The 24,921-nt window shown below is 45.3% G+C and overlaps 1 protein-coding gene and 13 non-coding genes across 14 annotated transcripts in view; all 14 read left to right on the forward strand.

Annotated features, from left to right (window-relative positions):
- LOC139248232 (zinc finger protein 84-like) overlaps nucleotides 1–24,921 on the forward strand; it is a 1,036,220-nt gene that overhangs the window by 533,432 nt on the left and 477,867 nt on the right. The gene's annotated exons all lie outside the window — the stretch shown is intronic.
- On the forward strand, nucleotides 525–595 carry trnag-gcc (transfer RNA glycine (anticodon GCC)). The gene has a single exon. It is a non-coding gene; the product is annotated as a tRNA-Gly (tRNA).
- trnag-gcc (transfer RNA glycine (anticodon GCC)) lies at nucleotides 2,000–2,070 on the forward strand. The gene has a single exon. It is a non-coding gene; the product is annotated as a tRNA-Gly (tRNA).
- On the forward strand, nucleotides 3,460–3,530 carry trnag-gcc (transfer RNA glycine (anticodon GCC)). Its single transcript has one exon. It is a non-coding gene; the product is annotated as a tRNA-Gly (tRNA).
- On the forward strand, nucleotides 4,935–5,005 carry trnag-gcc (transfer RNA glycine (anticodon GCC)). Its single transcript has one exon. It is a non-coding gene; the product is annotated as a tRNA-Gly (tRNA).
- Nucleotides 6,410–6,480, forward strand: trnag-gcc (transfer RNA glycine (anticodon GCC)). The gene has a single exon. It is a non-coding gene; the product is annotated as a tRNA-Gly (tRNA).
- trnag-gcc (transfer RNA glycine (anticodon GCC)) lies at nucleotides 7,885–7,955 on the forward strand. Its single transcript has one exon. It is a non-coding gene; the product is annotated as a tRNA-Gly (tRNA).
- trnag-gcc (transfer RNA glycine (anticodon GCC)) lies at nucleotides 9,351–9,421 on the forward strand. The gene has a single exon. It is a non-coding gene; the product is annotated as a tRNA-Gly (tRNA).
- Nucleotides 10,824–10,894, forward strand: trnag-gcc (transfer RNA glycine (anticodon GCC)). Its single transcript has one exon. It is a non-coding gene; the product is annotated as a tRNA-Gly (tRNA).
- On the forward strand, nucleotides 12,297–12,367 carry trnag-gcc (transfer RNA glycine (anticodon GCC)). Its single transcript has one exon. It is a non-coding gene; the product is annotated as a tRNA-Gly (tRNA).
- Nucleotides 13,770–13,840, forward strand: trnag-gcc (transfer RNA glycine (anticodon GCC)). The gene has a single exon. It is a non-coding gene; the product is annotated as a tRNA-Gly (tRNA).
- trnag-gcc (transfer RNA glycine (anticodon GCC)) lies at nucleotides 18,235–18,304 on the forward strand. The gene has a single exon. It is a non-coding gene; the product is annotated as a tRNA-Gly (tRNA).
- Nucleotides 19,715–19,785, forward strand: trnag-gcc (transfer RNA glycine (anticodon GCC)). Its single transcript has one exon. It is a non-coding gene; the product is annotated as a tRNA-Gly (tRNA).
- On the forward strand, nucleotides 24,154–24,223 carry trnag-gcc (transfer RNA glycine (anticodon GCC)). Its single transcript has one exon. It is a non-coding gene; the product is annotated as a tRNA-Gly (tRNA).

Raw genomic sequence — 24,921 nt, forward strand, 5'->3', positions numbered from 1 at the left:
GCTGGAATTTAGAAGAATGAGAGGGGAGCTCATAGAAACATTTAAAATCTGGTCAGGAATGGACAGGTTTGATGGCGTAAAAAGGTTCCCGCAGTCCGAATAAAGGAAGCCCAGTACCAGCGGTCACTGTCTTAGGATAAAGTGTAAACCATTTAGGACCGACACGAGAAGAATCTTCTTCACTCAGATCATTGTGAACCTGTGGAATTCTGTACCACAGAAAGATGTGGAAGCCAGTTGGATAGATATACTCAAAAGACAGTGAGATATGGCCCTTACGGCTAAAGTGATCAAGGGGCATGGAGGGAAATCAGGAAGGGGAAGTGAAGTTGCATGCTCAGCCATGATCATATTGAATGGTGGTGCTGGCTGGAAGGGACGAATGGCCTACTCCTGCACCTACTTTCTAAGTTTCTATGTTTCTATCTTCAGAATATGAGGTGCTTTGTTGTTCTTCGCCTTTTATTAACAAAAATTAAACACTAATTGCACTATCTTTAAACTTGAATGTGTTCGTAATGTGAGCATTGGTGGTTCAGGGGTAGAATTCTCGCGTGCCACGCGGGAGACCCGGGTTCGATTCCCGGCCAATGCAGTGGTTATGGAAGTATTTCAGAAAGCGTGTATTTAAAAATTAAGCTTCCCGACTGTTTCAAGAGCGCACACAGAGAGGAGCGGCTGTTAAATGGGCGGGGGCACAGATATCCTTCGGTATAAAGAGCGGGAGCAGTGAGGATCCCTTGTAACGTGAGGGAGCAAAGGATTTGAGTTATTTTTCAAATAGCACGAGCAGAGGGAAGCGGCAATTTAAAAAGCGAGAACACACAGGAGTGGCTGTTTGCAGCACAGCAGCAGAGATGAGCGGGTGTTGAAAGAGCAGGAGCAAGTCCAGGCGGCAGTTTAATAAGGAGGAGCAGAAAGGAGCGGCGGTACCGTTTCCTCGAGCTGTGGCGATTTTCAATAATTCCATCAATGTAATATCTCCAACTTTGCAAATCACACCAAGCTGGGTTGCAGTGCGAGCTGCTAGGAGGCTGCAGCGGAATTGGACAGATTAGGTGGATGGCAGATGCCATATAATGAAGATAAGTGTGAGTTTATCCACTTTGGTGGCAAAACCTTGAAGGTAGAATGTTATCTGAATGTTGACCGATTTGTAAAAGCGGAGGGGTATTGAGACCTGGATATTTTGGTACATCAGTCGTTGAAGTCATTCATACTTACAGGTACAACATGCAGTAAAGGAAGACAAATGTCATGCTGGCCTTCATAGCGAGGAGATTAGGGTGTCGGAGCATGGAGACTTGTACAGCACCTTGCTGAGACCAGACCTTGAGTATTGTGTGCAGTTATGATCATCTAATCTGAGGAAGGACATTCTTGCTTTTGAGGGAGTGTAGCGAATATTCACCAGATTGATTCCAGGGATGGCAGGACTGACATGAAGAAAGACTGGATCGACTAGGCTTATACTCGCTGGAATTTAGAAGAATGAGAGGGGAGCTCATAGAAACATTTAAAATCTGGTCGGGAATGGACAGGTTTGATGGCGTAAAAAGGTTCCCGCAGTCCGAATAAAGGAAGCCCAGTACCAGCGGTCACTGTCTTAGGATAAAGTGTAAACCATTTAGGACCGACACGAGAAGAATCTTCTTCACTCAGATCATTGTGAACCTGTGGAATTCTGTACCACAGAAAGATGTGGAAGCCAGTTGGATAGATATACTCAAAAGACAGTGAGATATGGCCCTTACGGCTAAAGTGATCAAGGGGCATGGAGGGAAATCAGGAAGGGGAAGTGAAGTTGCATGCTCAGCCATGATCATATTGAATGGTGGTGCTGGCTGGAAGGGACGAATGGCCTACTCCTGCACCTACTTTCTAAGTTTCTATGTTTCTATCTTCAGAATATGAGGCGCTTTGTTGTTCTTCGCCTTTTATTAACAAAAATTAAACACTAATTGCACTATCTTTAAACTTGAATGTGTTCGTAATGTGAGCATTGGTGGTTCAGGGGTAGAATTCTCGCCTGCCACGCAGGAGACCCGGGTTCGATTCCCGGCCAATGCAGTGTTTATGGAAGTATTTCAGAAAGCGTGTATTTAAAAATTAAACTTCCCGACTGTTTCAAGAGCGTACACAGAGATGAGCGGGGGCACAGATATCCTTCGGTACAAAGAGCGGGAGCAGTGAGGATCGCTTGTAACGTGAGGGAGGAAAGGATTTGAGTTATTTTTCAAATAGCACGAGCAGAGGGAAGCGGCAATTTAAAAAGCGAGAACACACAGGAGTGGCTGTTTGCAGCACGGCAGCAGAGATGAGCGGGTGTTGAAAGAGCGGGAGAAAGTCTGGGCGGCAGTTTAATAAGGAGGAGCAGAAAGGAGCGGCGGTACCGTTTCCTCGAGCTGTAGCGATTTTCAATAATTCCATCAATGTAATATCTCCAACTTTGCAAATCACACCAAGCTGGGTTGCAGTGCGAGCTGCTCGGAGGCTGCAGCGGAATTGGACAGATTAGGTGGATGGCAGATGCCATATAATGAAGATAAGTGTGAGTTTATCCACTTTGGTGGCAAAACCTTGAAGGTAGAATGTTATCTGAATGTTGACCGATTTGTAAAAGCGGAGGGGTATTGAGACCTGGGTATTTTGGTACATCAGTCGTTGAAGTCATTCATACATACAGGTACAGCATGCAGTAAAGGAAGCCAAATGTCATGCTGGCCTTCATAGCGAGGAGATTAGTGTATCGGAGCATGGAGACTTGTACAGCACCTTGCTGAGACCAGACCTTGAGTATTGTGTGCAGTTATGATCATCTAATCTGAGGAAGGACATTCTTGCTTTTGAGGGAGTGTAGCGAATATTCACCAGATTGATTCCAGGGATGGCAGGACTGACATGAAGAAAGACTGGATCGACTAGGCTAATACTCGCTGGAATTTAGAAGAATGAGAGGGGAGCTCATAGAAACATTTAAAATTTGGTCGGGAATGGACAGGTTTGATGGCGTAAAAAGGTTCCCGCAGTCCGAATAAAGGAAGCCCAGTACCAGTGGTCACTGTCTTAGGATAAAGTGTAAACCATTTAGGACCGACACGAGGAGAATCTTCTTCACTCAGATCATTGTGAACGTGTGGAATTCTGTACCACAGAAAGATGTGGAAGCCAGTTGGATAGATATACTCAAAAGACAGTGAGATATGGCCCTTACGGCTAAAGTGATCAAGGGGCATGGAGAGAAATCAGGAAGGGGAAGTGAAGTTGCATGCTCAGCCATGATCATATTGAATGGTGGTGCTGGCTGGAAGGGACGAATGGCCTACTCCTGCACCTACTTTCTAAGTTTCTATGTTTCTATCTTCAGAATATGAGGTGCTTTGTTGTTCTTCGCCTTTTATTAACAAAAATTAAACACTAATTGCACTATCTTTAAACTTGAATGTGCTCGGAATGTGAGCATTGGTGGTTCAGGGGTAGAATTTTCGCCTGCCACGCGGGAGACCCGGGTTCGATTCCCGGCCAATGCAGTGTTTATGGAAGTATTTCAGAAAGCGTGTATTTAAAAATTAAACTTCCCGAGTGTTTCAAGAGCGCACACAGAGAAGAGCGGCTGTTATATGAGCGGGGGCACAGATATCCTTCGGTATAAAGAGTGGGAGCAGTGAGGATCGCTTGTAACGTGAGGGAGTAAAGGATTTGAGTTATTTTTCAAATAGCACGAGCAGAGGGAAGCGGCAATTTAAAAAGCGAGAACACACAGGAGTGGCTGTTTGCAGCACGGCAGCAGAGATGAGCGGGTGTTGAAAGAGCGGGAGCAAGTCTGGGCGGCAGTTTAATAAGGAGGAGCAGAAAGGAGCGGCGGTACCGTTTCCTCGAGCTGTAGCGATTTTCAATAATTCCATCAATGAAATATCTCCAACTTTGCAAATCACACCAAGCTGGGTTGCAGTGCGAGCTGCTAGGAGGCTGCAGCGGAATTGGACAGATTAGGTGGATGGCAGATGCCATATAATGAAGATAAGTGTGAGTTTATCCACTTTGGTGGCAAAACCTTGAAGGTAGAATGTTATCTGAATGTTGACCGATTTGTAAAAGCGGAGGGGTATTGAGACCTGGGTATTTTGGTACATCAGTCGTTGAAGTCATTCATACATACAGTTACAGCATGCAGTAAAGGAAGCCAAATGTCATGCTGGCCTTCATAGCGAGGAGATGAGGGTATCGGAGCATGGAGACTTGTACAGCACCTTGCTGAGACCAGACCTTGAGTATTGTGTGCAGTTATGATCATCTAATCTGAGGAAGGACATTCTTGCTTTTGAGGGAGTGTAGCGAATATTCACCAGATTGATTCCAGGGATGGCAGGACTGACATGAAGAAAGACTGGATCGACTAGGCTTATACTCGCTGGAATTTAGAAGAATGAGAGGGGTGCTCATAGAAACATTTAAAATTTGGTCGGGAATGGACAGGTTTGATGGCATAAAATGGTTCCCGCAGTCCGAATAAAGGAAGCCCAGTACCAGCGGTCACTGTCTAAGGATAAAGTGTAAACCATTTAGGACCGACACGAGGAGAATCTTCTTCACTCAGATCATTGTGAACCAGTGGAATTATGTACCACAGAAAGATGTGGAAGCCAGTTGGATAGATATACTCAAAAGAGAGTGAGATATGGCCCTTTCGGCTAAAGTGATCAAGGGGCATGGAGAGAAATCAGGAAGGGGAAGTGAAGTTGCATGCTCAGCCATGATCATATTGAATGGTGGTGCTGGCTGGAAGGGACGAATGGCCTACTCCTGCACCTACTTTCTAAGTTTCTATGTTTCTATCTTCAGAATATGAGGTGCTTTGTTGTTCTTGGCCTTTTATTAACAAAAATTAAACACTAATTGCACTATCTTTAAACTTGAATGTGTTCGTAATGTGAGCATTGGTGGTTCAGGGGTAGAATTCTCACCTGCCACGCGGGAGACCCGGGTTCGATTGCCGGCCAATGCAGTGTTTATGGAAATATTTCAGAAAGCGTGTATTTAAAAATTAAACTTCCCGACTGTTTCAAGAGCGCACACAGAGAGGAGCGGCTGTTAAATGAGCGGGGGCACAGATATCCTTCGGTACAAAGAGCGGGAGCAGTGAGAATCGCTTGTAACGTGAGGGAGTAAAAGATTTGAGTTATTTTTCAAATAGCACGAGCAGAGGGAAGCGGCAATTTAAAAAGCGAGAACACACAGGAGTGGCTGTTTGCAGCACGGCAGCAGAGATGAGCGGGTGTTGAAAGAGCGGGAGCAAGTCTGGGCGGCAGTTCAATGAGGAGGAGCAGAAAGGAGCGGCGGTACCGTTTCCTCGAGCTGTGGTGATTTTCAATAATTCCATCAATGTAATATCTCCAACTTTGCAAATCACACCAAGCTGGGTTGCAGTGCGAGCTGCTAGGAGGCTGCAGCGGAATTGGACAGATTAGGTGGATGGCAGATGCCATATAATGAAGATAAGTGTGAGTTTATCCACTTTGGTGGCAAAACCTTGAAGGTCGAATGTTATCTGAATGTTGACCGATTTGTAAAAGCGGAGGGGTATTGAGACCTGGGTATTTTGGTACATCAGTCGTTGAAGTCATTCATACATACAGGTACAGTATGCAGTAAAGGAAGCCAAATGTCATGCTGACCTTCATAGCGAGCAGATTAGGGTATCGGAGCATGGAGACTTGTACAGCACCTTGCTGAGACCAGACCTTGAGTATTGTGTGCAGTTATGATCATCTAATCTGAGGAAGGACATTCTTGCTTTTGAGGGAGTGTAGCGAATATTCACCAGATTGATTCCAGGGATGGCAGGACTGACATGAAGAAAGACTGGATCGACTAGGCTTATACTCGCTGGAATTTAGAAGAATGAGAAGTGAGCTCATAGAAACATTTAAAATTTGGTCGGGAATGGACAGGTTTGATGGCGTAAAAAGGTTCCCGCAGTCCGAATAAAGGAACCCCAGTACCAGCGGTCACTGTCTAAGGATAAAGTGTAAACCATTTAGGACCGACACGAGGAGAATCTTCTTCACTCAGATCATTGTGAACCTGTGGAATTATGTACCACAGAAAGATGTGGAAGCCAGTTGGATAGATATACTCAAAAGAGAGTGAGATATGGCCCTTTCGGCTAAAGTGATCAAGGGGCATGGAGAGAAATCAGGAAGGGGAAGTGAAGTTGCATGCTCAGCCATGATCATATTGAATGGTGGTGCTGGCTGGAAGGGACGAATGGCCTACTCCTGCACCTACTTTCTAAGTTTCTATGTTTCTATCTTCAGAATATGAGGTGCTTTGTTGTTCTTCGCCTTTTATTAACAAAAATTAAACACTAATTGCACTATCTTTAGACTTGAATGTGTTCGTAATGTGAGCATTGGTGGTTCAGGGGTAGAATTCTCACCTGCCACGCGGGAGACCCGGGTTCGATTCCCGGCCAATGCAGTGTTTATGGAAATATTTCAGAAAGCGTGTATTTAAAAATTAAACTTCCCGACTGTTTCAAGAGCGCACACAGAGAGGAGCGGCTGTTAAATGAGCGGGGGCACAGATATCCTTCGGTACAAAGAGCGGGAGCAGTGAGAATCGCTTGTAACGTGAGGGAGTAAAAGATTTGAGTTATTTTTCAAATAGCACGAGCAGAGGGAAGCGGCAATTTAAAAAGCGAGAACACACAGGAGTGGCTGTTTGCAGCACGGCAGCAGAGAAGAGCGGGTGTTGAAAGAGCGGGAGCAAGTCTGGGCGGCAGTTTAATAAGGAGGAGCAGAAAGGAGCGGCGGTACCGTTTCCTCGAGCTGTGGCGATTTTCAATAATTCCATCAATGTAATATCTCCAACTTTGCAAATCACACCAAGCTGGGTTGCATTGCGAGCTGCTAGGAGGCTGCAGCGGAATTGGACAGATTAGGTGGATGGCAGATGCCATATAATGAAGATAAGTGTGAGTTTATCCACTTTGGTGGCAAAACCTTGAAGGTAGAATGTTATCTGAATGTTGACCGATTTGTAAAAGCGGAGCGGTATTGAGACCTGGGTATTTTGTTACATCAGTCGTTGAAGTCATTCATACATACAGGTACAGCATGCAGTAAATGAAGCCAAATGTCATGCTGGCCTTCATAGCGAGGAGATTAGGGTATCGGAGCATGGAGACTTGTACAGCACCTTGCTGAGACCAGACCTTGAGTATTGTGTGCAGTTATGATCATCTAATCTGAGGAAGGACATTCTTGCTTTTGAGGGAGTGTAGCGAATATTCACCAGATTGATTCCAGGGATGGCAGGACTGACATGAAGAAAGACTGGATCGACTAGGCTTATACTCGCTGGAATTTAGAAGAATGAGAGGGGAGCTCATAGAAACATTTAAAATTTGGTCGGGAATGGACAGGTTTGATGGCGTAAAAAGGTTCCCGCAGTCCGAATAAAGGAAGCCCAGTACCAGCGGTCACTGTCTAAGGATAAAGTGTAAACCATTTAGGACCGACACGAGGAGAATCTTCTTCACTCAGAGTATTGTGAACCTGTGGAATTATGTACCACCGAAAGATGTGGAAGCCAGTTGGATAGATATACTCAAAAGACAGTGAGATATGGCCCTTACGGCTAAAGTGATCAAGGGGCATGGAGAGAAATCAGGAAGGGGAAGTGAAGTTGCATGCTCAGCCATGATCATATTGAATGGTGGTGCTGGCTGGAAGGGACGAATGGCCTACTCCTGCACCTACTTTCTAAGTTTCTATGTTTCTATCTTCAGAATATGAGGTGCTTTGTTGTTCTTCGCCTTTTATTAACAAAAATTAAACACTAATTGCACTATCTTTAAACTTGAATGCGCTCGTAACGGGAGCATTGGTGGTTCAGGGGTAGAATTTTCGCCTGCCACGCGGGAGACCCTGGTTCGATTCCCGGCCAATGCAGTGTTTATGGAAGTATTTCGGAAAGCGTGCATTTAAAAATTAAGCTTACCGACTGTTTCAAGAGCGTACGCAGAGAGGAGCGGCTGTTAAATGAGCGGAGGCGCAGATATCCTACGGCACAAAGAGCGTGAGGAGCGCTTGTAACGTGAGGGAGGAAAGGATTTGAGTTATTTTTCAAATAGCACAAGCAGAGGAAGCGGCAATTTAAAAAGCGAGAACACACAGGAGTGGCTGTTTGCAGCACGGCAGCAGAGATGAGCGGATGTTGAAAGAGCGGGAGCAAATCTGGGCGGCAGTTCAATGAGGAGGAGCAGAAAGGAGCGGCGGTACAGTTTCCTCGAGCTGTGGCGATTTTCAATAATTCCATCAATGTATTATCTCCAACTTTGCAAATCACACCAAGCTGGGTGGCAGTGCGAGCTGCTCGGAGGCTGCAGCGGAATTGGACAGATTAGGTGGATGGCAGATGCCATATAATGTAGATAAGTGTGAGTTTATCCACTTTGGTGGCAAAACCTTGAAGGTAGAATTATATCTGAATGTTGACCGATTTGTAAAAGCGGAGGGGTATTGAGACCTGGGTATTTTGGTACATCAGTCGTTGAAGTCATTCATAAATACAGGTACAGCATGCAGTAAAGGAAGCAAATGTCATGCTGGCCTTCATAACGAGGAGATTAGGGTATCAGAGCATGGAGACTTGTACAGGACCTTGGTGAGACCAGACCTTGAGTATTGTGTGCAGTTATGATCATCTAATCTGAGGAAGGACATTCTTGCTTTTGAGGGAGGGTAGCGAATATTCACCAGACTGATTCCAGGGATGGCAGGACTGACATGAAGTAAGACTGGATCGACTAGGCTTATACTCGCTGGAATTTAGAAGAATGAGAGGGGAGCTCATAGAAACATTTAAAATTTGGATCTGAATGGACAGGTTTGATGGCGTAAAAATGTTCCCGCAGTCCGAATGCAGGAAGCCCAGTACCAGCGGTCACTGTCTAAGGATAAAGTCTAAACCATTTAGGACCGACACGAGGAGAAACTTCTTCACTCAGATCATTGTGAACCTGTGGAATTCTGTACCACAGAAAGATGTGGAAGCCAGTAGGATAGATATACTCTAAAGAGAGTGAGATATGGCCCTTACGGCTAAAGTGATCAAGGGGTATGGAGAGAAATCAGGAAGGGGAAGTGAAGTTGCATGCTCAGCCATGATCATATTGAATGGTGGTGCTGGCTGCAATGGACGAATGGCCTACTCCTGCACCTACTTTCTAAGTTTCTATGTTTCTATCTTCAGAATATGAGGTGTTTTGTTGTTCTTCGCCTTTTATTAACAAAAATTGAACACTAATTGCACTATCTTTAAACTTGAATGTGCTCGTAATGTGAGCATTGGTGGTTCAGGGGTAGAATTCTCGCCTGCCACGCGGGAGACCCGGGTTCGATTCCCGGCCAATGCAGTGTTTATGGAAGTATTTCGGAAAGCGTGCATTCAAAAATTAAGCTTGCCGACTGTTTCAAGAGCGTACACAGAGAGCAGCGGCTGTTAAATGAGCGAAGGCGCAGATATCCTTCGGTACAAAGAGCGGGAGCAGTGAGGAGCGCTTGTAACGTGAGGGAGGAAAGGATTTGAGTTATTTTTCAAATAGCACAAGCAGAGGAAGCGGCAATTTAAAAAGCGAGAACACACAGGAGTGGCTGTTTGCAGCACGGCAGCAGAGATGAGCGGATGTTGAAAGAGCGGGAGCAAGTCTGGGCGGCAGTTTAATGAGGAGGAGCAGAAAGGAGCGGCGGTACAGTTTCCTCGAGCTGTGGCGATTTTCAATAATTCCATCAATGTATTATCTCCAACTTTGCAAATCACACCAAGCTGGGTGGCAGTGCGAGCTGCTCGGAGGCTGCAGCGGAATTGGACAGATTAGGTGGATGGCAGATGCCATATAATGTAGATAAGTGTGAGTTTATCCACTTTGGTGGCAAAACCTTGAAGGTAGAATTATATCTGAATGTTGACCGATTTGTAAAAGCGGAGGGGTATTGAGACCTGGGTATTTTGGTACATCAGTCGTTGAAGTCATTCATACATACAGGTACAGCATGCAGTAAAGGAAGCAAATGTCATGCTGGCCTTCATAACGAGGAGATTAGGGTATCGGAGCATGGAGACTTGTACAGGACCTTGGTGAGACCAGACCTTGAGTATTGTGTGCAGTTATGATCATCTAATCTGAGGAAGGACATTCTTGATTTTGAGGGAGGGTAGCGAATATTCACCAGACTGATTCCAGGGATGGCAGGACTGACATGAAGAAAGACTGGATCGACTAGGCTTATACTCGCTGGAATTTAGAAGAATGAGAAGGGAGCTCATAGAAACATTTAAAATTTGGATCTGAATGGACAGGTTTGATGGCGTAAAAATGTTCCCGCAGTCCGAATGCAGGAAGCCCAGTACCAGCGGTCACTGTCTAAGGATAAAGTCTAAATCATTTAGGACCGACACGAGGAGAAACTTCTTCACTCAGATCATTGTGAACCTGTGGAATTCTGTACCACAGAAAGATGTGGAAGCCAGTAGGATAGATATACTCTAAAGAGAGTGAGATATGGCCCTTACGGCTAAAGTGATCAAGGGGTATGGAGAGAAATCAGGAAGGGGAAGTGAAGTTGCATGCTCAGCCATGATCATATTGAATGGTGGTGCTGGCTGCAATGGACGAATGGCCTACTCCTGCACCTACTTTCTAAGTTTCTATGTTTCTATCTTCAGAATATGAGGTGTTTTGTTGTTCTTCGCCTTTTATTAACAAAAATTGAACACTAATTGCACTATCTTTAAACTTGAATGTGCTCGTAATGTGAGCATTGGTGGTTCAGGGGTAGAATTCTCGCCTGCCACGCGGGAGACCCGGGTTCGATTCCCGGCCAATGCAGTGTTTATGGAAGTATTTCGGAAAGCGTGCATTTAAAAATTAAGCTTACCGACTGTTTCAAGAGCGCACACAGAGAGCAGCGGCTGTTAAATGAGCGGAGGCGCAGATATCCTTCGGTATAAAGAGCGGGAGCAGTGAGGAGCGCTTGTAACGTGAGGGAGGAAATGATTTGAGTTATTTTTCAAATAGCACAAGCAGAGGAAGCGGCAATTTAAAAAGCGAGAACACACAGGAGTGGCTGTTTGCAGCACGGCAGCAGAGATGAGCGGATGTTGAAAGAGCGGGAGCAAGTCTGGGCGGCAGTTTAATGAGGAGGAGCAGAAAGGAGCGGCGGTACAGTTTCCTCAAGCTGTGGCGATTTTCAATAATTCCATCAATGTATTATCTCCAACTTTGCAAATCACACCAAGCTGGGTGGCAGTGCGAGCTGCTCGGAGGCTGCAGCGGAATTGGACAGATTAGGTGGATGGCAGATGCCATATAATGTAGATAAGTGTGAGTTTATCCACTTTGGTGGCAAAACCTTGAAGGTAGAATTATATCTGAATGTTGACCGATTTGTAAAAGCGGAGGGGTATTGAGACCTGGGTATTTTGGTACATCAGTCGTTGAAGTCATTCATACATACAGGTACAGCATGCAGTAAAGGAAGCAAATGTCATGCTGGCCTTCATAACGAGGAGATTAGGGTATCGGAGCATGGAGACTTGTACAGGACCTTGGTGAGACCAGACCTTGAGTATTGTGTGCAGTTATGATCATCTAATCTGAGGAAGGACATTCTTGCTTTTGAGGGAGTGTAGCGAATATTCACCAGACTGTTTCCAGGGATGGCAGGACTGACATGAAGAAAGACTGGATCGACTAGGCTTATGCTCGCTGGAATTTAGAAGAATGAGAGGGGAGCTCATAGAAACATTTAAAATTTGGTCGGGAATGGACAGGTTTGATGGCGTAAAAAGGTTCCCGCAGTCCGAATGCAGGAAGCCCAGTACCAGCGGTCACTGTCTAAGGATAAAGTCTAAACCATTTAGGACCGACACGAGGAGAAACGTCTTCACTCAGATCATTGTGAACCTGTGGAATTCTGTACCACAGAAAGATGTGGAAGCCAGTAGGATAGATATACTCTAAAGAGAGTGAGATATGGCCCTTACGGCTAAAGTGATCAAGGGGTATGGAGAGAAATCAGGAAGGGGAAGTGAAGTTGCATGCTCAGCCATGATCATATTGAATGGTGGTGCTGGCTGCAATGGACGAATGGCCTACTCCTGCACCTACTTTCTAAGTTTCTATGTTTCTATCTTCAGAATATGAGGTGTTTTGTTGTTCTTCGCCTTTTATTAACAAAAATTGAACACTAATTGCACTATCTTTAAACTTGAATGTGCTCGTAATGTGAGCATTGGTGGTTCAGGGGTAGAATTCTCGCCTGCCACGCGGGAGACCCGGGTTCGATTCCCGGCCAATGCAGTGTTTATGGAAGTATTTCGGAAAGCGTGCATTTAAAAATTAAGCTTACCGACTGTTTCAAGAGTGTACACAGAGAGCAGCGGCTGTTAAATGAGCGGAGGCGCAGATATCCTTCGGTTTAAAGAGCGGGAGCAGTGAGGAGCGCTTGTAACGTGAGTGAGGAAAGGATTTGAGTTATTTTTCAAATAGCACGAGCAGAGGAAGCGGCAATTTAAAAAGCGAGAACACACAGGAGTGGCTGTTTGCAGCACGGCAGCAGAGATGAGCGGATGTTGAAAGAGCGGGAGCAAGTCTGGGCGGCAGTTTAATGAGGAGGAGCAGAAAGGAGCGGCGGTACAGTTTCCTCGAGCTGTGGCGATTTTCAATAATTCCATCAATGTATTATCTCCAACTTTGCAAATCACACCAAGCTGGGTGGCAGTGCGAGCTGCTCGGAGGCTGCAGCGGAATTGGACAGATTAGGTGGATGGCAGATGCCATATAATGTAGATAAGTGTGAGTTTATCCACTTTGGTGGCAAAACCTTGAAGGTAGAATTATATCTGAATGTTGACCGATTTGTAAAAGCGGAGGGGTATTGAGACCTGGGTATTTTGGTACATCAGTCGTTGAAGTCATTCATACATACAGGTACAGCATGCAGTAAAGGAAGCAAATGTCATGCTGGCCTTCATAACGAGGAGATTAGGGTATCGGAGCATGGAGACTTGTACAGGACCTTGGTGAGACCAGACCTTGAGTATTGTGTGCAGTTATGATCATCTAATCTGAGGAAGGACATTCTTGCTTTTGAGGGAGTGTAGCGAATATTCACCAGACTGTTTCCACGGATGGCAGGACTGACATGAAGAAAGACTGGATCGACTAGGCTTATGCTCGCTGGAATTTAGAAGAATGAGAGGGGAGCTCATAGAAACATTTAAAATTTGGTCGGGAATGGACAGGTTTGATGGCGTAAAAAGGTTCCCGCAGTCCGAATGCAGGAAGCCCAGTACCAGCGGTCACTGTCTAAGGATAAAGTCTAAACCATTTAGGACCGACACGAGGAGAAACGTCTTCACTCAGATCATTGTGAACCTGTGGAATTCTGTACCACAGAAAGATGTGGAAGCCAGTAGGATAGATATACTCTAAAGAGAGTGAGATATGGCCCTTACGGCTAAAGTGATCAAGGGGTATGGAGAGAAATCAGGAAGGGGAAGTGAAGTTGCATGCTCAGCCATGATCATATTGAATGGTGGTGCTGGCTGCAATGGACGAATGGCCTACTCCTGCACCTACTTTCTAAGTTTCTATGTTTCTATCTTCAGAATATGAGGTGTTTTGTTGTTCTTCGCCTTTTATTAACAAAAATTGAACACTAATTGCACTATCTTTAAACTTGAATGTGCTCGTAATGTGAGCATTGGTGGTTCAGGGGTAGAATTCTCGCCTGCCACGCGGGAGACCCGGGTTCGATTCCCGGCCAATGCAGTGTTTATGGAAGTATTTCGGAAAGCGTGCATTTAAAAATTAAGCTTACCGACTGTTTCAAGAGTGTACACAGAGAGCAGCGGCTGTTAAATGAGCGGAGGCGCAGATATCCTTCGGTTTAAAGAGCGGGAGCAGTGAGGAGCGCTTGTAACGTGAGTGAGGAAAGGATTTGAGTTATTTTTCAAATAGCACGAGCAGAGGAAGCGGCAATTTAAAAAGCGAGAACACACAGGAGTGGCTGTTTGCAGCACGGCAGCAGAGATGAGCGGATGTTGAAAGAGCGGGAGCAAGTCTGGGCGGCAGTTTAATAAGGAGGAGCAGAAAGGAGCGGTCGTCCGTTTCCTCGAGCTGTGGCGATTTTCAATAATTCCATCAATGTAATATCTCCAAGTTTGCAAATCACACCAAGCTGGGTGGCAGTGCGAGCTGCTCGGAGGCTGCAGCGCAATTGGACAGATTAGGTGGATGGCAGATGCCATATAATGTAGATAAGTGTGAGTTTATCCACTTTGGTGGCAAAACCTTGAAGGTAGAATTTTATCTGAATGTTGACCGATTTGTAAAAGCGGAGGGGTATTGAGACCTGGGTATTTTGGTACATCAGTCGTTGAAGTCATTCATACATACGGGTACAGCATGCAGTAAAGGAAGCAAAATTCATGCTGGCCTTCATAGCGAGGAGATTAGGGTATCGGAGCATGGACACTTGTACAGGACCTTGGTGAGACCAGACCTTGAGTATTGTGTGCAGTTATGATCATCTAATCTGAGGAAGGACATTCTTGCTTTTGAGGGAGTGTAGAGAATATTCACCAGACTGATTCCAGGGATGGCAGGACTGACATGAAGAAAGACTGGATGGACTAGGCTTATGCTCGCTGGAATTTAGAAGAATGAGAGGGGAGCTCATAGAAACATTTAAAATTTGGTCGGGAATGGACAGGTTTCATGGCGTAAAAAGGTTCCCGCAGTCCGAATGCAGGAAGCCCAGTACCAGCGGTCACAGTCTAAGGATAAAGTGTAAACCATTTAGGACCGACACGAGGAGAAACTTCTTCACTCAGATCATTGTGAACCTGTGGAATTCTGTACCACAGAAAGATGTGGAACGCAGTTGGATAGATATATTCTAAAGAGAGTGAGATATGGCCATCACGGCTAAAATGATCAAGGGGTATGGAGAGAAATCAGGAAGGGGAAGTGAAGTTGCATGCTCAGCCATGATCATATTGAATGGTGGTGCTGGCTGGAAGGGACGAATGGCCTACTCCTGCACCTATTTTCTAAGTTTCTATGTTTCTATCTTCAGAATATGAGGTGCTTTGTTGTTCTTCGCCTTTTATTAACAAAAATTAATCAATAATTGCACTAACTTTAAACTTGAATGTGTTCGCTGCGTGAGCATTGGTGGTCCACGGGTAGAATTCTCGCCTCCCAAGGGGGAGACCCGGGTTCGATTCCCGGCCCATGCAGTTTTTATGAAAGTATTTCGGAAACCGTGCATTTAAAAATTCAGCTTACCGACTGTTTAAAGAGCAGACACAGAGAGGAGCGGCTGTTAAATGAGCGGAGGCACAGATATACTTCTGTATAAAGAGTGGGAGCAGTGAGGAGCGCTTGTAAAGTGAGGGAGCAAAGGATTTAAGTCATTATTCAAATAGCACGAGCAGAGGGATACGGCAATTTAAAAAGCGAAAACACACAGGAGTGGCTGTTTACAGTGCGGCAGCAGAGATGAGCGGGTGTTGAAAGAGCGGGAGCAAGGCTGGGCGGCAGTTTAATATGGAGGAGCAGAAAGGAGCGGCGCTATCGTTTCCTCGAGCTGTGGCGATTTTCAATAATTCCATCAATGTAATATCTCCAAGTTTGCAAATCACACCAAGCTGGGAGGCAGTGCGAGCTGCGAGGAGGATGATAGGAGGCTGCAGCGGGATTGGACAGATTTGCTGAATGGGCAAATGGATGGCAGATGCCATATAATGTAGATAAGTTTGAGTTTATCCACTTTGGTGGCAAAACCTTGAAGGTAGAATTTTATCTGAATGTTGACCGATTTGTAAAAGCGGAGGGGTATTGAGACCTGGGTATTTTGGTACATCAGTCGTTGAAGTCATTCATACATACGGGTACAGCATGCAGTAAAGGAAGCAAAATTCATGCTGGCCTTCATAGCGAGGAGATTAGGGTATCGGAGCATGGACACTTGTACAGGACCTTGGTGAGACCAGACCTTGAGTATTGTGTGCAGTTATGATCATCTAATCTGAGGAAGGACATTCTTGCTTTTGAGGGAGTGTAGAGAATATTCACCAGACTGATTCCAGGGATGGCAGGACTGACATGAAGAAAGACTGGATGGACTAGGCTTATGCTCGCTGGAATTTAGAAGAATGAGAGGGGAGCTCATAGAAACATTTAAAATTTGGTCGGGAATGGACAGGTTTCATGGCGTAAAAAGGTTCCCGCAGTCCGAATGCAGGAAGCCCAGTACCAGCGGTCACAGTCTAAGGATAAAGTGTAAACCATTTAGGACCGACACGAGGAGAAACTTCTTCAGTCAGATCATTGTGAACCTGTGGAATTCTGTACCACAGAAAGATGTGGAACGCAGTTGGATAGATATATTCTAAAGAGAGTGAGATATGGCCATCACGGCTAAAATGATCAAGGGGTATGGAGAGAAATCAGGAAGGGGAAGTGAAGTTGCATGCTCAGCCATGATCATATTGAATGGTGGTGCTGGCTGGAAGGGACGAATGGCCTACTCCTGCACCTATTTTCTAAGTTTCTATGTTTCTATCTTCAGAATATGAGGTGCTTTGTTGTTCTTCGCCTTTTATTGACAAATATTAATCACTAATTGCAATAACTTTAAACTTGAATGTGCTCGCAGCGTGAGCATTGGTGGTCCACGGGTAGAATTCTCGCCTCCCAAGGGGGAGACCCGGGTTCGATTCCCGGCCCATGCAGTTTTTATGAAAGTATTTCGGAAACCGTGCATTTAAAAATTCAGCTTACCGACTGTTTAAAGAGCAGACACAGAGAGGAGCCGCTGTTAAATGAGCGGAGGCACAGATATACTTCTGTATAAAGAGTGGGAGCAGTGAGGAGCGCTTGTAAAGTGAGGGAGCAAAGGATTTAAGTCATTATTCAAATAGCACGAGCAGAGGGATACGGCAATTTAAAAAGCGAGAACACACAGGAGTGGCTGTTTACAGTGCGGCAGCAGAGATGAGCGGGTGTTGAAAGAGCGGGAGCAAGGCTGGGCGGCAGTTTAATAAGGAGGAGCAGAAAGGAGCGGCGGTACCGTTTCCTCGAGCTGTGGCGATTTACAATAATTCCATCAATGTAATATCTCTAAGTTTGCAAATCACACCAAGCTGGGTGGTAGAGCGAGCTGCGAGGAGGATGCTAGGAGGCTGCAGCGGGATTGGACAGATTAGGTGAATGGGCAAATGGATGGCACATGCCATATAATGTAGATAAGTGTGAGTTTTTCCACTTTGGTGGCAAAACCTTGAAGGTAGAATTTTATCTGAATGTTGACCGATTTGTAAAAGCGGAGGGGTATTGAGACCTGGGTATTTTGGTACATCAGTCGTTGAAATCATTCTAAATACGGGTACAGCATGCAGTAAAGGAAGCAAATGTCATGCTGGCCTTCATAGCGAGGAGATTAGGGTATCGGAGCATGGAGACTTGTACAGGATCTTGATGAGACAAGACCTTGAGTATTGTGTGCAGTTATGATCATCTAATCTGAGGAAGGACATTCTTGCTTTTGAGGGAGTGTAGCGAATATTCATCAGACTGATTCCAGGGATGGCAGGACTGACATGAAGAAAGACTGGATCGACTAGGCTTATACTCGCTGGAATTTAGAAGAATGAGAGGGGAGCTCATAGAAACATTTAAAATTTGGTCGGGAATGGACAGGTTTGATGGCGTAAAAAGGTTCCCGCAGTCCGAATGCAGGAAGCCCAGTACCAGCGGTCACAGTGGAAGGATAAAGTGTAAACCATTTAGGACCGACACGAGGAGAAACTTCTTCACTCAGATCATTGTGAACCTCTGGAATTCTGTACCACAGAAAGATGTGGAAGCCAGTTTGATATATATACTCGAAAGAGAGTGAGATATGGCCCTTACGGCTAAAGTGATCAAGGGTTATGGAGAGAAATCAGGAAGGGGAAGTGAAGTTGCATGCTCAGCCATGATCATATTGAATGGTGGTGCTGGCTGGAAGGGAAGAATGGCCTACTCCTGCACCTACTTTCTAAGTTTCTATGTTTCTATCTTCAGAATATGAGGTGCTTTGTTGTTTTTCGCCTTTTATCAGCAAAAATTAAACACTAATTGCACTATCTTTATACTTGCATGTGTTCGTAATGTGAGCATTGGTGGTTCAGGGGTAGAATTCTCGCCTGCCACGGGGAGACCCGGGTTCGATTCCCGGCCAATGCAGTTTTTATGGAAGTATTTCGGAAACCGTGCATTTAAAAATTAAGCTTACCGACTGTTTAAAGAGCGGACACAGAGAGGAGCGGCTGTTAAATGAGCGGAGGCACAGATATACTTCTGTATAAAGACCGGGAGCAGTGAGGAGCGCTTGTAAAGTGAGGGAGTAAAGGATTTGAGTCATTTTTCAAATAGCACGAGCAGAGGGAAGCGGCAATTTAAAAAGCGAGAACACACAAGAGTGGCTGTTTACAGTGCGGCAGCAGAGATGAGCGGGAGCAAGGCTGGGCGGCAGTTTAATAAGGAGGAGCAGAAAGGAGCGGCGGTACCGTTTCCTCGAGCTGTGGCGATTTACAATAATTCCATCAATGTAATATCTCTAAGTTTGCAAATCACACCAAGCTGGGTGGTAGAGCGAGCTGCGAGGAGGATGCTAGGAGGCTGCAGCGGGATTGGACAGATTAGGTGAATGGGCAAATGGATGGCACATGCCATATAATGTAGATAAGTGTGAGTTTTTCCACTTTGGTGGCAAAACCTTGAAGGTAGAATTTTATCTGAATGTTGACCGATTTGTAAAAGCGGAGGGGTATTGAGACCTGGGTATTTTGGTACATCAGTCGTTGAAATCATTCTAAATACGGGTACAGCATGCAGTAAAGGAAGCAAATGTCATGCTGGCCTTCATAGCGAGGAGATTAGGGTATCGGAGCATGGAGACTTGTACAGGATCTTGATGAGACCAGACCTTGAGTATTGTGTGCAGTTATGATCATCTAATCTGAGGAAGGACATTCTTGCTTTTGAGGGAGTGTAGCGAATATTCATCAGACTGATTCCAGGGATGGCAGGACTGACATGAAGAAAGACTGGATCGACTAGGCTTATACTCGCTGGAATTTAGAAGAATGAGAGGGGAGCTCATAGAAACATTTAAAATTTGGTCGGGAATGGACAGGTTTGATGGCGTAAAAAGGTTCCCGCAGTCCGAATGCAGGAAGCCTAGTACAAGCGGTCACAGTCTAAGTATAAAGTGTAAACCATTTAGGACCGACACGAGGAGTAACTTCTTCACTTAGATCATTGTGAACCTGTGGAATTCAGTACCACAGAAAGATGTGGAACCCAGTTGGATAGATATACTCTAAAGAGAGTGAGATATGGCCCTCACGGCTAAAATGATCAAGGGGTATGGAGAGAAATCAGGAAGGGGAAGTGAAGTTGCATGCTCAGCCATGATCATATTGAATGGTGGTGCTGGCTGCAATGGACGAATGGCCTACTCCTGCACCTACTTTCTAAGTTTCTATGTTTCTATCTTCAGAATATGAGGTGTTTTGTTGTTCTTCGCCTTTTATTAACAAAAATTGAACACTAATTGCACTATCTTTAAACTTGAATGTGCTCGTAATGTGAGCATTGGTGGTTCAGGGGTAGAATTCTCGCCTGCCACGCGGGAGACCCGGGTTCGATTCCCGGCCAATGCAGTGTTTATGGAAGTATTTCGGAAAGCGTGCATTTAAAAATTAAGCTTACCGACTGTTTCAAGAGTGTACACAGAGAGCAGCGGCTGTTAAATGAGCGGAGGCGCAGATATCCTTCGGTTTAAAGAGCGGGAGCAGTGAGGAGCGCTTGTAACGTGAGTGAGGAAAGGATTTGAGTTATTTTTCAAATAGCACGAGCAGAGGAAGCGGCAATTTAAAAAGCGAGAACACACAGGAGTGGCTGTTTGCAGCACGGCAGCAGAGATGAGCGGATGTTGAAAGAGCGGGAGCAAGTCTGGGCGGCAGTTTAATAAGGAGGAGCAGAAAGGAGCGGTCGTCCGTTTCCTCGAGCTGTGGCGATTTTCAATAATTCCATCAATGTAATATCTCCAAGTTTGCAAATCACACCAAGCTGGGTGGCAGTGCGAGCTGCTCGGAGGCTGCAGCGCAATTGGACAGATTAGGTGGATGGCAGATGCCATATAATGTAGATAAGTGTGAGTTTATCCACTTTGGTGGCAAAACCTTGAAGGTAGAATTTTATCTGAATGTTGACCGATTTGTAAAAGCGGAGGGGTATTGAGACCTGGGTATTTTGGTACATCAGTCGTTGAAGTCATTCATACATACGGGTACAGCATGCAGTAAAGGAAGCAAAATTCATGCTGGCCTTCATAGCGAGGATATTAGGGTATCGGAGCATGGACACTTGTACAGGACCTTGGTGAGACCAGACCTTGAGTATTGTGTGCAGTTATGATCATCTAATCTGAGGAAGGACATTCTTGCTTTTGAGGGAGTGTAGAGAATATTCACCAGACTGATTCCAGGGATGGCAGGACTGACATGAAGAAAGACTGGATGGACTAGGCTTATGCTCGCTGGAATTTAGAAGAATGAGAGGGGAGCTCATAGAAACATTTAAAATTTGGTCGGGAATGGACAGGTTTCATGGCGTAAAAAGGTTCCCGCAGTCCGAATGCAGGAAGCCCAGTACCAGCGGTCACAGTCTAAGGATAAAGTGTAAACCATTTAGGACCGACACGAGGAGAAACTTCTTCACTCAGATCATTGTGAACCTGTGGAATTCTGTACCACAGAAAGATGTGGAACGCAGTTGGATAGATATATTCTAAAGAGAGTGAGATATGGCCATCACGGCTAAAATGATCAAGGGGTATGGAGAGAAATCAGGAAGGGGAAGTGAAGTTGCATGCTCAGCCATGATCATATTGAATGGTGGTGCTGGCTGGAAGGGACGAATGGCCTACTCCTGCACCTATTTTCTAAGTTTCTATGTTTCTATCTGCAGAATATGAGGTGCTTTGTTGTTCTTCGCCTTTTATTAACAAAAATTAATCACTAATTGCACTAACTTTAAACTTGAATGTGTTCGCTGCGTGAGCATTGGTGGTCCACGGGTAGAATTCTCGCCTCCCAAGGGGGAGACCCGGGTTCGATTCCCGGCCCATGCAGTTTTTATGAAAGTATTTCGGAAACCGTGCATTTAAAAATTAAGCTTACCGACTGTTTCAAGAGTGTACACAGAGAGCAGCGGCTGTTAAATGAGCGGAGGCGCAGATATCCTTCGGTTTAAAGAGCGGGAGCAGTGAGGAGCGCTTGTAACGTGAGTGAGGAAAGGATTTGAGTTATTTTTCAAATAGCACGAGCAGAGGAAGCGGCAATTTAAAAAGCGAGAACACACAGGAGTGGCTGTTTGCAGCACGGCAGCAGAGATGAGCGGATGTTGAAAGAGCGGGAGCAAGTCTGGGCGGCAGTTTAATAAGGAGGAGCAGAAAGGAGCGGTCGTCCGTTTCCTCGAGCTGTGGCGATTTTCAATAATTCCATCAATGTAATATCTCCAAGTTTGCAAATCACACCAAGCTGGGTGGCAGTGCGAGCTGCTCGGAGGCTGCAGCGCAATTGGACAGATTAGGTGGATGGCAGATGCCATATAATGTAGATAAGTGTGAGTTTATCCACTTTGGTGGCAAAACCTTGAAGGTAGAATTTTATCTGAATGTTGACCGATTTGTAAAAGCGGAGGGGTATTGAGACCTGGGTATTTTGGTACATCAGTCGTTGAAGTCATTCATACATACGGGTACAGCATGCAGTAAAGGAAGCAAAATTCATGCTGGCCTTCATAGCGAGGATATTAGGGTATCGGAGCATGGACACTTGTACAGGACCTTGGTGAGACCAGACCTTGAGTATTGTGTGCAGTTATGATCATCTAATCTGAGGAAGGACATTCTTGCTTTTGAGGGAGTGTAGAGAATATTCACCAGACTGATTCCAGGGATGGCAGGACTGACATGAAGAAAGACTGGATGGACTAGGCTTATGCTCGCTGGAATTTAGAAGAATGAGAGGGGAGCTCATAGAAACATTTAAAATTTGGTCGGGAATGGACAGGTTTCATGGCGTAAAAAGGTTCCCGCAGTCCGAATGCAGGAAGCCCAGTACCAGCGGTCACAGTCTAAGGATAAAGTGTAAACCATTTAGGACCGACACGAGGAGAAACTTCTTCACTCAGATCATTGTGAACCTGTGGAATTCTGTACCACAGAAAGATGTGGAACGCAGTTGGATAGATATATTCTAAAGAGAGTGAGATATGGCCATCACGGCTAAAATGATCAAGGGGTATGGAGAGAAATCAGGAAGGGGAAGTGAAGTTGCATGCTCAGCCATGATCATATTGAATGGTGGTGCTGGCTGGAAGGGACGAATGGCCTACTCCTGCACCTATTTTCTAAGTTTCTATGTTTCTATCTGCAGAATATGAGGTGCTTTGTTGTTCTTCGCCTTTTATTAACAAAAATTAATCACTAATTGCACTAACTTTAAACTTGAATGTGTTCGCTGCGTGAGCATTGGTGGTCCACGGGTAGAATTCTCGCCTCCCAAGGGGAGACCCGGGTTCGATTCCCGGCCCATGCAGTTTTTATGAAAGTATTTCGGAAACCGTGCATTTAAAAATTCAGCTTACCGACTGTTTAAAGAGCAGACACAGAGAGGAGCCGCTGTTAAATGAGCGGAGGCACAGATATACTTCTGTATAAAGAGTGGGAGCAGTGAGGAGCGCTTGTAAAGTGAGGGAGCAAAGGATTTAAGTCATTATTCAAATAGCACGAGCAGAGGGATACGGCAATTTAAAAAGCGAGAACACACAGGAGTGGCTGTTTACAGTGCGGCAGCAGAGATGAGCGGGTGTTGAAAGAGCGGGAGCAAGGCTGGGCGGCAGTTTAATAAGGAGGAGCAGAAAGGAGCGGCGGTACCGTTTCCTCGAGCTGTGGCGATTTACAATAATTCCATCAATGTAATAACTCTAAGTTTGCAAATCACACCAAGCTGGGTGGTAGAGCGAGCTGCGAGGAGGATGCTAGGAGGCTGCAGCGGGATTGGACAGATTAGGTGAATGGGCAAATGGATGGCACATGCCATATAATGTAGATAAGTGTGAGTTTTTCCACTTTGGTGGCAAAACCTTGAAGGTAGAATTTTATCTGAATGTTGACCGATTTGTAAAAGCGGAGGGGTATTGAGACCTGGGTATTTTGGTACATCAGTCGTTGAAATCATTCTAAATACGGGTACAGCATGCAGTAAAGGAAGCAAATGTCATGCTGGCCTTCATAGCGAGGAGATTAGGGTATCGGAGCATGGAGACTTGTACAGGATCTTGATGAGACAAGACCTTGAGTATTGTGTGCAGTTATGATCATCTAATCTGAGGAAGGACATTCTTGCTTTTGAGGGAGTGTAGCGAATATTCATCAGACTGATTCCAGGGATGGCAGGACTGACATGAAGAAAGACTGGATCGACTAGGCTTATACTCGCTGGAATTTAGAAGAATGAGAGGGGAGCTCATAGAAACATTTAAAATTTGGTCGGGAATGGACAGGTTTGATGGCGTAAAAAGGTTCCCGCAGTCCGAATGCAGGAAGCCCAGTACCAGCGGTCACAGTGGAAGGATAAAGTGTAAACCATTTAGGACCGACACGAGGAGAAACTTCTTCACTCAGATCATTGTGAACCTCTGGAATTCTGTACCACAGAAAGATGTGGAAGCCAGTTTGATATATATACGCGAAAGAGAGTGAGTTATGGCCCTTACGGCTAAAGTGATCAAGGGTTATGGAGAGAAATCAGGAAGGGGAAGTGAAGTTGCATGCTCAGCCATGATCATATTGAATGGTGGTGCTGGCTGGAAGGGAAGAATGGCCTACTCCTGCACCTACTTTCTAAGTTTCTATGTTTCTATCTTCAGAATATGAGGTGCTTTGTTGTTTTTCGCCTTTTATCAGCAAAAATTAAACACTAATTGCACTATCTTTATACTTGAATGTGTTCGTAATGTGAGCATTGGTGGTTCAGGGGTAGAATTCTCGCCTGCCATGGGGAGACCCGGGTTCGATTCCCGGCCAATGCAGTTTTTATGGAAGTATTTCGGAAACCGTGCATATAAAAATTAAGCTTACCGACTGTTTAAAGAGCGGACACAATGAGGAGCGGCTGTTAAATGAGCGGAGGCACAGATATACTTCTGTATAAAGACCGGGAGCAGTGAGGAGCGCTTGTAAAGTGAGGGAGTAAAGGATTTGAGTCATTTTTCAAATAGCACGAGCAGAGGGAAGCGGCAATTTAAAAAGCGAGAACACACAAGAGTGGCTGTTTACAGTGCGGCAGCAGAGATGAGCGGGAGCAAGGCTAGGCGGCAGTTTAATAAGGAGGAGCAGAAAGGAGCGGCGGTACCGTTTCCTCGAGCTGTGGCGATTTACAATAATTCCATCAATGTAATATCTCTAAGTTTGCAAATCACACCAAGCTGGGTGGTAGAGCGAGCTGCGAGGAGGATGCTAGGAGGCTGCAGCGGGATTGGACAGATTAGGTGAATGGGCAAATGGATGGCACATGCCATATAATGTAGATAAGTGTGAGTTTTTCCACTTTGGTGGCAAAACCTTGAAGGAAGAATTTTATCTGAATGTTGACCGATTTGTAAAAGCGGAGGGGTATTGAGACCTGGGTATTTTGGTACATCAGTCGTTGAAATCATTCTAAATACGGGTACAGCATGCAGTAAAGGAAGCAAATGTCATGCTGGCCTTTATAGCGAGGAGATTAGGG

Source organism: Pristiophorus japonicus, unplaced genomic scaffold (genome assembly GCF_044704955.1).
Source record: "Pristiophorus japonicus isolate sPriJap1 unplaced genomic scaffold, sPriJap1.hap1 HAP1_SCAFFOLD_29, whole genome shotgun sequence".
Classification (NCBI taxonomy): domain Eukaryota; kingdom Metazoa; phylum Chordata; class Chondrichthyes; family Pristiophoridae; genus Pristiophorus; species Pristiophorus japonicus.